The sequence below is a fragment of the Nicotiana tabacum genome, chromosome 5, assembly GCF_000715075.1.
Source record: "Nicotiana tabacum cultivar K326 chromosome 5, ASM71507v2, whole genome shotgun sequence".
NCBI classification, from domain to species: Eukaryota; Viridiplantae; Streptophyta; class Magnoliopsida; order Solanales; family Solanaceae; genus Nicotiana; species Nicotiana tabacum.
Window position 1 is genome coordinate 72,933,917 of NC_134084.1, and position 12,849 is coordinate 72,946,765.

Sequence of the window (12,849 nt, forward strand, 5' to 3'; positions counted from 1 at the left end):
TTTCCAGATGTGTTCCCTACAGACCCACCGGGCATGCCACATGATAGGAACATTGATTTTGGTATTGATTTGGCACCGAGAACTCAGACAATATCTATTCCACCGTATGACATGATTGTCATGATCAAAACTCTCACCAGAGCCATGATGACAACTAACACTACTTACTAGGTAAGTCAACAATTTTATAATATCAATAAACTCAATATCACTTAGCCTAAGGTGGGTCCTGGCGTACGGGTCGCCTCAATATCAATAACTACGGCTCTATACCCCCTATCAGTCATTAATCCACTCGAGTCTCCATATGCTAACATCTCACAGAAACGTAATCCAATTATACAACATAGAATATCACAATGTGCCATAAATTCAGCACAACTCGTGTCACATACAAGGACACCAATAACATATGAGATAACATATCAAACGTGCCAAAAGACAGAAATATAACATGCGAATATAACTATCATGACTGAACAATATGACTATGACTAAGGCGAATAGCTCAATATGGCGAAAATAGCCTTGTCATGTCTCAAACAATTAAGCAGATAGCCTAGGCATGATTTCTACCATGAATAATAACTCACGTAATCGTACAATTGGATAAACATAATATCAAGAAGCATTATAGCAAAATAGGCATGTACTAGCCTAAGAACTACTCGGTTCATGAATACGCCAGTGCACGCACACACGCCCATCATCTAGCATATGTGGCACCCCAACACATCTCAAGTATCAAAGTTCTCAGGGATAATTATCCTCAAATCCAAGTTTAGATATGTTATTTACCTCAAAACGCATGAGTCAATACTCCAAAAAGCCCTTCCCACGTGAATCAGCCTCCATACGACTTGAATCTAGCCAAAACAACTCAATATCATTAATAGAAACCATAGGAAACAAACCCAAACAACAAATCTAAGATATTGATTCAAATATGCAAAGCCAACCCAAAAGGTCTACCCCGGGCTTGCACCCCAGAACTTGACAAAACTCACAAATTCCGAACACACATTCCGATAAGAGTCTAAATATATGTGTTTCACCCAAATCCAACCTCAAATCGGCCCTCAAATCACCAAGTTTCACTCTCCAAAATCATAGTAAATAATCCCCAAATCCCACCTTTAATTCGTATAAATTAGGTGAAATAAAATATGGGTAATCAATATCTAACATCAAAATCAAGTAAGGATTACTTACCCTTTCAATTGTGATGCAAAGTCCTCCAAATATCACCCATAGCTGAGCTCCACAACTCCCAAAATGAGAAAATAACCAAACTCTTCGAAATATAAAACCTGCCAGTGATCCTACATCTGCGAAGACTTTACTGCATCTGCAATGCCGCTTCTATGGTAAAAGGACCGTACATGCGATCCTTCCTTGACTCCTGACATCCCGCTTCTGCGGTCACCCAGCCGCATCTGCGGTCTCACTTTTGTGCTTCCAACATAGCAGATGTCATTCGCATATGCGCCCCATCCTCTACATCTGCGGACCCAGTTCCCAACCTCCTCCTTCGTATCTGTGCTAGAAAATTCCGCAGATAAGCCATCTTATCTGCGCACCTATAACCACAGGTGTGATTGCACCAGACTTGAAATCTTCAGCCAAGTTCAACTTAACCAAAATGATCTAAGACTCATCTGAAACACACTCGTGGCCCCCGAGACCCCATCCAATCAGTCCAACCAATCCCAAGACATAACACATACTTACCCAAGGCCTCAAATCACATAACACAATATCAAAACTATGAATTGCACATCAATTCAAGCCTGAGGGACTTATCCAAATTTACAAATTCAAAACTCATGCCGAAACATATCAAATCATCTCGAAATGACCTCAAAATTTTTATACAAGTCCCAAATGATACGATGGACCTATCCTAATTCCTGAAACCAAAATCTGAACCCGTTATCAATAAAGTCAACCCTCAGTCAAACCTATCAAGCTTCCAAACTTTCAACTTTCCAACTTTTTTCCAAAAAGCATTGAATCAACCTACAGACCTCCAAATCCAAATTCGGACATACTCCTAAGTCTGAAATCACCATATGAAGCTATTGGAATCATCAAACACCATTCCGGGATCGTCTACACAAAAGTCAAACTCCGGTCAACTTTTATAATTTAAGTATCTAACCTTAAGATTAAGTGTCACAATTCACTCCAAGACTTCCCAGAAACCAAACAAACTACCTCGACAAGTCATGTAACAAAAAATACACATATATAAAGCATCAAGTAGGGAATACGGGGCTCAAATACACAAAATTACCGGTTGAGTCGTTACATTTTGCCCCTATTAAACAAATGTTCATCCTCGAACGAGTCTAGAATCATACCTGGAGTCTAAAAAGGTGAGGATATCTGCTCTGCATCTCCTCCTTGGTCTCCCAATTAGCCTCCTAGACCGGCTAACCTCTCCAATGAAACTTCATCGATGCTATGTTCTTCGACCTCAACTTTCGAACCTGCTGGTCCAAAATGACCACCGGCTCCGTATCATAAGTCAAATCATCATCCAAATACACCGTGCTAAAGTAAAAAACATGAGACAAATTCCCATAATACTTCTGGATCATGGAAACATGAAACATTGGGTGAAATCCCGAGAGACTAGGTGGAAAGGCAAGTCTGTAGGCCATCTTTCCCCCTCTCTCAAGTAACTCATATTGACCAATATACCTAGGGCTCAACTTACCCTTCTTCCCAACCTCATCACACCCTTTATGGGCAAAACTCTGAGTAAAACCTTCTCCCCTACCATATATGCCATATCACGAGCCGTCATATTTGCATAACTCTTTTGCCTAGACTGTGTTATTCGAAGCCGCCCGTAAATCAACTTCACCTTCTAGCCTCCCTAGGCTCATACTAACCCACTAGAGAATGACACTGCCTCTCATATAAGGCCTGATATGGAGCCATCTAGATACTCGACTAATAACTATTATTGTAGGCAAACTCTGCTAACGGTAGAAACTGGTCCCATGATCACCCTAAATCAATGACAAAGGCTTGTAACATGTCCTCCAATATCTTAATAGTACGCTCGAAAACTATATGTACGCCTGGGGATGAAATGTTGTACTCACCTCTACATGTATGCCCAACTCACACTGCACTACACTAAAAATTGTGAGGTAAACTGCGTGCCTCGATCTGAGATAATAGACACGGGCAAACCATGAAGATGAATAATCTCACGGAGATAAATCTGAGCTAGCTTCTCTGAAGATTAGGCGGTCATGACTGGAATAAAGTGTGAAGACTTAATCATTCTATCCACAATAACCCACACTGCGTCAAATCTCATATAGGTCCTTGGAAGTCTAACTACAAAATCCATTGTGATACGTTCACACTTCCACTCTGGAATATCTACCTTTGAAGCAAACCACCGGGTTTTTGATGCTCATACTGCACGTGTTGATAGTTCAAACACCGAGCAACAAACTCTACAATATCCTTTTTTATCCTCTGCCAATTATAGTGATGCCTCAAATCCTAATACATCTTCATGGCACCCAGATGAATAGAATACCGCAAACTATGTGCCTCCTCAAGAATCAACTCATGCAACCCATCCACATTCATAACACAGATCCAACCTTGAAGCCTCCACACCCTATAAGCATCAATACCAACCTCCTTGGCATCACAGTGATGCACTGTGTCCCTCAGGACAAATAAGTGGGGATCATCATACTGACGCATCTTGATGCGATCAAACAAAGACAGCTCCAATAAAACACACGCAAGAACCTACTAGACTCCGAATATCCACCCTCATGAACCCTAATGGTCTTTTTCAAATAGAATAAAAGCAAGACTTACTATGCTCTCGGCCTTCATACTTAATGCATCGGCCACCACATTGGCCTTTTTCGAATATTAAAGAATGGTAAGATCATAGTCCTTTAGTATCTCTAATCACCTTCGTTGCCTCAAGTTCACATCTTTTTGCTTGAATAAATGCTGGAGACTCCTGTGATCTATGAATACTTCACAAGACATGCCATAAAGAAAGTGCCGCCAGATCTTAAGTGCGTGAACAATGGCTACTAACTCCAAATCGTGCATTGGGTAGTTTTTCTCGTGGGGCTTCAACTGACACAAAGCATAAGCAATCACTCTCCCCTCCTGCATTAACACACACCCAATGCCAATCTGTGAAGCATCATAATAGACTATATAAGAACCAGATCGCGAAGACAAAACCAGAACTGGAGATGTAGTCAAGGTAGTTGTCGCGCCCCTTTTTCTCGCGAACTGGAGAGAGAGTCACCACCTAACGAATTAAGGTGAACTAGGGCACCTACCTATTTGCAAATAACTCTGTCTAACCAGTTTGCATCATCAAAGGTCGGGTAAGGGCTCGAAATTACCTCGAAGAGAAGGTGTTAGGCACTCTTTGAGGTCCACAACTGTGGGTCCTGGCCGAACTCAATTATATGAATTAGTCTATATAATCAAAGTTAAGAAACAAGGAATTACTAAACATGAATAATCGATCGAATGATAATGTGGGAGGGGGGTCCTATGTTTTTTAGCCTAAAGGATCTCCCCGTGTAACATAAATAGTACTTCGTAACTCCCTCGAGATGGGGCGTTACTCATATTATTCAGCGGGTATAGACTATCATCTCCTGCTACCCAATTACTATCTTTAAGTTTTTTACCTGAAGCGCACTAGTCAATTCTAAGTCGTGTCCTATGCGTGCACTACCCGTCCCATGCCTATGGTCCAGGAGGCATTTGGACCTCTATTTTAGGGTGGTTCTAGACTTTAACTTAGGCTGCTCAAAAAATGTCAAAAGCTAGACGATATACAAAACACATTGGACTTTCACTTATAAGCAAGTAAGGGCTCAAGTTGGCCTCTGCAATTAGACAACAAATGCACGTAAATCAGATTAATTCAGACAGTTGCTGATTTTAAATAGTTAAAATTGCAGAAACCTATAGGCAGGATCTCTATATGAATATGGATTTAATGGACGGACAGTTATACGCTCTAAAACCTATAGAGTTGCCTACTGATTATAGTTATAAGTGATTAACCTATACCCATGAAATCTAGGCCCTTTATGCAGCAACTAACAGTGGTAATTACGGGATCACATTTATGTAACGACCCGACCGGTCATTTTGAGAATTTACATTTCATTTGGCCGAAAAAGAAGCAAGGTGATGGATACCATGACCGATCACCATCGATAAAGAAGAATCTTTCTAAATCACTTCGTGTCAGCGGGGCCTCACTCACCTGTTCTCGGGCATGAATAGCCCTGTATGATGTATTATGGCCTATATAAATCGTCATTTTTGGTTTTCAGGATAATCGGAATAGATTTGGAAAAACGGTTCTCAGTTTGAAGCTTAAAATTTAAAAGGTTTGACCAAGTTTTGACTTTTTAGTATTTGATCTCGAATTTAGATTTTTATGATTTTATTAACTTCGTTAGGTTATTTTGGACTTGGAAGCACATCCGAAATGGGTTTTAGAGGTCCGGAGTAGATTTAGGCTTGAATTGGCGAAATTGGAATTTTGGTGTTTTCTGGTTGATAGGTGAGATTTTGATATAGGGTTGGACTGGAATTCCAAAAGTTGAAGTAGGTCCTTTGTGTCATTTGTGAGGTTTGTGCAAAATTTCAGGTCATTCGGACGAGGTTTGATAGATTTTTTGATCGAATTTGGAATTCAGAAGTTTTGAAATTCTTAGGCTTGAATCCGAGTATGATTCGATGTTTTGATGTTGTTTTGAGCCTTCTGAAGGCTGGAACAAGTTTGAATGATGTTATGGGGTGTGTTGGCATGTTTGTTCGGGGTCCCATGAGGCTCGGATAAGTTTTGGAAGAGTTTTTGGAAGATTTTGTCGTTTTAAGCATAAGCATGTAATGATCCAAAGGTCCATTTTTAGTTCTAGAGATCGAAATTTGATTTCAAGACTTCCGGAATTGTTATAATGAATTATAGGAGTGATCTGAAAAGTTTGGTCTAATTTCATCAAGTCTTGATTGGGTTTTTGACGCGAAACATGAGTTAATTGTTTAACGAGCGAAATGGGTATCGCACTGAGCAAATAAGCTCCGAATTGGGTTTCAATTGAAGGGCTATGTTCGTATTATTCTTTGTGACTCATAGGAAAAAGAATCATCGAATTCCAAGTTCTTCTGGTGGATTTAGAGCCTTTTAGTGAAAATAAATATTGCTGGTGTAACAAGATCTGGTACACACCTTTAGCGACCAGATTTGGCACTTTTAGCGACGGGAATGGGGCTTTTAGCGACCGGAATCGTGTTTTATTGAGCTGTCTTGGTTTTTTTAGCTCATTCCCACATTTTTGGACAAAAAGAACGCAGCTTGGGGCAATTTTTTGAGCGAGAAGTCATGGAAAATCTTGAGGTAAGTCACTTGTGATCATTTCTACTCCATAATATTGAATTATCATCGAATAATTCGACTAGATTACATATTTTTGAGGTGTAAATTGGGGATTTAGACCTAGGGATTTGAAAATAAGATTTGAAGATTTGGAGGCCGAATTGTTATCGGAATTTAGTAATTTTGTTATGGTTGGACTCGTGGTTGAATGGGTTGTCAGATTTTGTGATTTTTATCGGATTCCGAGACGTGGGCCCAGGGGTTGGGTTTGGCCAATTTCGGGATTTTTGATGTAATTTGATAATTTTTGCTTTGGCTTTGTTCCTTTAGTGTATGTTGATGATAATGTACTTATTTTGGTTAGATTTGGAGCATTTGGAGGTCGATTCGAGAGGCACAGGCATCGCGGTCTAGAGTTTGGACCAGTTTGAGGTAAGTAATAATTATAAATGTTTGTCCTTAGGGTATTAAACCCCGAATTTCACATCGTTGTGCTAGTCTGAGGTGACGCAAAAGCTAGATAACGAGCGTAGGGCCATGCACCATTGGGGATTGTGACTTAGTCCGTCCCGTATGACTGTTAAACCGCGTATTTGATTGAAAACTATTTGATATCATTGTGTTTTGAAAATTATTACCATGTTTGAACTGAATGCCATATTTGGGCTTTGTGCCAACTGTTTTGGACCCTTAGGGGATTTTCACTATCATTCCTCATTGTTTTGACTTTATATTTGTACTCAGTCATGTTGTATTCTATTGTTTTCATAACTCAGCTATATTTACTCATTTTTGATATTTTAAATAATATTTTAGGGTGAATATCATATTTTACTGTTTCCCGAGTAGCTTGAGAGATTTCTGACTGAGTGAGGCCGAGGGCCTGTGTTGTGAGGATATTATGGGATCGTGCTGCACGCCGCAACAGGTTGTTATTGATTCATGATATTATGAGGCTGAGGGCCTGATTGATTTATGCCATGAGGTGGCTTGTTGTTATGAGGCCGAGCGCATGTTTCATTATGCTACGAGATGGATTTTTATTGCGCTTGGGCTGTAAGGAGCCCCTCCCGGAGTCTGTACACCTCCAGTGAGCGCGGGTACCCAGTGTGAGTAATATGATGTAGCCCGAGGGGCTGTTCCTTATTCATGTTATGCCCGAGGGGCTGTTCTTGATTCATGTTATGCCCGAGAGGCTGATTACAAGTGATTGTGAGGTAGCCCGAGGGGCTGGTTCTATTGATATTATGCCCGAGGGGCGGTTTATGGTACATGTTTTGCATGAGGGGCTGTTTACGTTTCTATCCTTTTTCTCACTGTTGTCATCACTCGTTTGAAACTATTGAAAGTTTTTTTATAAGGTTTTATTGCAAGTGAGTTTGACTTACGAAGTAAATGATTTATGTAATGTTTTTGGAAGTGTACTGTATTTGCTGTAGCGTTATGACATGGCTTACGTGTTCTCTTACTACTCAACTTTTATTTACTTCTATTACTTACTGAGTTGGCGTACTCACATTACTCCCTGCACCTTGTGTGCAGATTCAGGTATTTTTAAACCCGGCAGCGGGTGTTGAATGCTCAGTGGTAGAGTCATCAGAGTTGGCAAGGTAGCTATCTGACGTTCGCAACCCTACTCTTCTCCCTCTTGTCTTCCTTAGATTGTTTTAGTATATTTTTAGACTCTTTATTGTATTCAAACCTTAGTAGATGCTCCTGACTTGTGACACCCCGATGTCGGGCTTGTGTATTTATTCTGCACTGTTCATTTACACTTATATTATGAGATATTGATAATTAAACGCTTAAAAATTACTTTTATTGAAAAGTGGTTAATTCGGAAATTGTGTCGGCTGGCCTAGTTTCACGAAAGGCGTCATCATAACCGAGTCAATTTTAGGGTCATGACAATTTAGAATTGGTTAATCGAATCCTATAGGCATGGTTTCTAGTGATAATAGTTAACCCAGCGTTGAGGACTATTAAAGAAACAAATAAAACAGTTAACTGACTCAAATCCTATAAGCATGATTTCTATAATTAAAACTGATTTTAGATCATATATGCATGATCTCTAGAACTGACTTTTGTTCCTATAGGCATAGTTTCTACGATCAAAACTGATTTTTTAGATCCTATGATTTCTAACAAAGCAGACGTAGATCATATTTTAACCAAATAAAGGACTTATAGGCTGGATTTCTACTGGAAAATAATACGTTTTAAACAAGGATAGAGTACCTATAGGCATGATTTCTGAAAAGTAGAATGTTTTGAGCAAAGACAGATTACCTATAGGCATGATTTCTAGCACATGAAGCTAAACATGTTTGAACATAATAGCACATTTTAGCTAAGTGATGAGCCTATAGGCAGGATATCTACCCATTTCAGTGCAAGTATAGGATAAAGCCCTTTCCCAATTTTACTAATACTCCAAATTATTATTACAAATAATCATTATAGACCAGAATTTAATGTAATGAATTACAGAATAAGTATACTATAGGGAGCCTATAGCAGGCCCAAATACACCTAGACAGGTCAGGCCTTCAACCCACAACAGCTCCAAAATTCATGTTCATAGATACAAAATAACTAGTTGTTGAGTGATTCACCCATATATCAAGGCTGAGCATATAGAACCCAAGTCCCTAGTGTGTCAGAGTTTCCAAGAGCTTCAAGAACCCAGGGCAGTTCTCATACTAGAGAGATTGATCAGAAATAGTTCAAGGAAAAGACTAGGGACCAGGTCCTAGCATGTCAGAGTTCACAAGGGTCTCATATGAACCCTGAGCAGTGCTCACACTAGGGAGGCCAAAGGATAGAACCTAAATAGCCTTGGCTTTCAGCCGACTAAGAATAAGAATTCAGAAGGACAAGATAGTAAAGGACTAGAATGGAGTCAAGGAATTTCACTGAAGGACAGAATCCAAATTGAGCATATACACACAAATAACAGACATGCTAGAACTTAGGCAGACTTAGTCAAGTTTTCAGGAAATGAAGTCAATCAAAAGTCACAAAAACAGATTTATAGTGATAAAAGAGGATACAGATTAGGCTAAGTGCAGAAACTAGTGTCATAAGCAGAAACCAATTAGCAACAGATCATGACATGTTAGGAACTAATTAGGGCAGTTACTAGAGGTGTCAAAATATGATGAAACAAGATCAAACAGGCCACATTATAGCAGATTCAGCAAACAGACTTGTAATTCTATTAATGCATACATCTATACATAGTTAACTAGTCCATAGAAGGAGAAATGAGAACATGTTCAAAAAGTAGGATTATAACAGAATTAAACTTAAAGAGATAGCTATCAGTGACATATGGCTAAGTAGAATCGAACTAACAAACTCATAGTAGATTTAAGCATGTCTCAGATGTAATAGCATTTAGGATAGCATAGTTTAATTGAAGTAACACATAAATAAAATGGCAGATAATCAGAATGAAATGGTAAAAGGCATGGTAACTCACCAGTTAAGATGAAGCAAGGAAGAAGGAATTCAACAGTATGATAAATATCACCAAAAAAGAGCAAGAACTTGGAAATTTCTAGCCTTGGCTTTCAGCCGGCCAAAATCAGAATACAGAACAAGATTATTCAAGAGTGGAAGCACGCAGCCTTAGTTTTGTGTTCTTAAGGATTTTTCGAACTTAATCAAAGGGGAGCGGGGAGGGGTTTAGATAGAGTAGGAATTAAACATATAAACATGGAAACAATTAGTCAAACACTAGAAAGGCAAGCATTTAAATCAGTAAGGAAGGAAAATTTTAAAAACCTAATTTTTGGGTAAAATACACAAATCGGCAGAAAATAAAGGCAAAAGAATCACATATTGCATAAGATGAACATAGACAGGGATATTATTAAAAAACATCACAGAGTCAAACTAGATTTGGTTCGATTAAAAGGATCTGAAACCCTAATTTAGGGTAAATCGACAGAAATAGACAGATTTACATATCATAGGGTGAACAATGGCGAGATAATACTCAAAATCAAAGCTTGAATCAGTTTTGATTCGAATAAAAGATCTATAAACCCTAACCTTAGGGTTAAGTATGAATCAGCAAGATATGACCAAATCGGACTCACACAATGTAAAATAAACGTGTGTGGACTCAATATCGTCTAGATTCAAGAGACGAAAGTTCAATAGGACAGAATCAGAGTAAGAGTATTTGCCATGTTTAGCCAAGTACTAGGTAATACCATAGAGAATCACCCAATAATGGAAACATATCGAAATGGTAAGTGAATGGAAAGAAAATCTAATTAGAAACGGGATTAGGAGAGGATTTTGGTAAGGCGGCGGGCTAGGGTTCTTCAGAGATGAGAGATGAGAGAGTTCTGGGTTGGCGGGGGTGTAAAGTGATTAGGGTTAGGTGTTTGGTTAGGTTTAAAGGGGCAGATGTAATGTAGATTGTTGATCTTAGAGATCAACGGTCCTGATTTAAAGGGTCGTGGGTCGAGTATAAAGAATGGGTATGGGACTGGACTAATGGGTTTTGGGCAAAGGGTATTGGGCTAGTTTAAGGGTAGTTTTAGGTCCGAATTTGGGTAGGAATTTAGGCTAAATTTTAAATACCTAATTTTAATCAAATAAATAACTTATAAAAGTGATAAATAAATAATAAAATATCATTTATGCCTAAAATAATTAAAAAATAACTAACTAACATTATAAAAATATAATAAGTTAATTTTGTAAAAACTAATGTAATTATGTATGTGTATGGGCTATTATTGCAAAAATATACAATTTAGCCAAAAAAATGCGATTACGATTATAGGAGAGGCACTGAAAATATTTAAAATCTTATATTGATATAAATGATTTATTTAGATGATTAAATCATCATAAAAATAATTTGGAGGGTAATTATTGGATATTTATATAATAAAAATTTAGAAATAAATTAATTTAAAAACTTTAAAAATTATGAAAAATTTATAAAAATGCTTGTGTATGTTCATAAATCAAAATGATGATGGATATGCACTATTTTGAGAGTATATGTATATATAGGAAAATATGAGGGAAAATTGGGTATCAACAAGACTTATCCTCTTGTTTTTTAACTTATAAATTTGTTTTGCCTTTGCCAGTTGCCACTGCTACAGTTGAGAAAGCTTTTTCGATAATGAAGTTGATTATGACCGGTTTGCGGAGTCGATGGATGATGAATTTTTGAGTAGTTGGTCGGTGCCTTATATAGAAAAGGATGTATTTAGTCTTATTCCTAATAAATCTATTATGAATACTCTTCCAAAATATGAAAACTCGTCAAGGAGAGTTATAATAAGGTACCTTTTTTAGTATAATATCATTACTATATTTATTTATTTGTCTACTTTTTAAAATGCTGACACTGCTTATGAAAATTTTTGTATATGCCCATGATTGTTGTGTTATTCTTTTTGTGCAGAATTATAATAGTTGTAAGAAAAATAGTTGTTGGTTCAAATCTATCATGGTGAAAAGTTCAAATCTTAAGGAAAAAAATTATTTTTTATTTTCCACTTATTTTAGGAAAGTAAACAATAAAATATTGACAATCGTGAAATATAAAGAGGTAACTCTATGTCTATATATTATATTAAAAACACGAAGGCCCTTAGCGAAATATCGTTTGTCTTTATTACCTTTTAAAAATAGAGTTCACACTAGACAAAATAGTCTTTTAATTTAATATTCATTTAATTAATTTTCTAATATTTGGATTAGTCATTTAATTACTTTTCTAATATTTAGTACTTTGCAATCAATTAAATTTTATATATTGAATGTTTACTTATTCAAACTATGTGCAAACTTCTATATCTAAATATTCAAAGTCGAGTAAGATTTTAGTTATAAAAATTCTTTCCTTTTAGAATTTATTACTTTTAACACCATGGAGTTAAGCAATAATTCTGTAACGACCCGAACGGTCGTTTTGAGCTCTAACGCATCGTTCGACAGTTTGAGGCCGTGAACAGCTTCACTTCAGGCATTATGACATGTACACATTGTCAGAATTGAATTTCGGGAAGTTCGGAGTTGCTTTGGAAAGAAAATTCTCATTCGGGAAGCTTTAAGTTGGAAGAATTGACTAAGGGTTGATTTTGAGTAAACAAACTGGGAATTGGGATTTGAAGATTTCAGCAGGTTCGTATGATGATTTTGGACTTGGGTGTATGTCTGGATCGGGTTTTTGATGACCCGGGAGCATTTCGGCGCCTATTGTGGAAGTTAGAAATTTTGGAAGAATTTCATAAATTTGGGTTGAAGTGTATTTCAGTGTTACCGATGTCTGTTTGGGATTTCGAGTCTGAGAATAACTCTGTATGGTGATTCTAGAATTGTAAACGCGATCGGAAGAGGATTTGGAGATTCGTAGATCATTTTGGAGTCATTTGGCTAAAGTTAGAAATTTGAAGGTT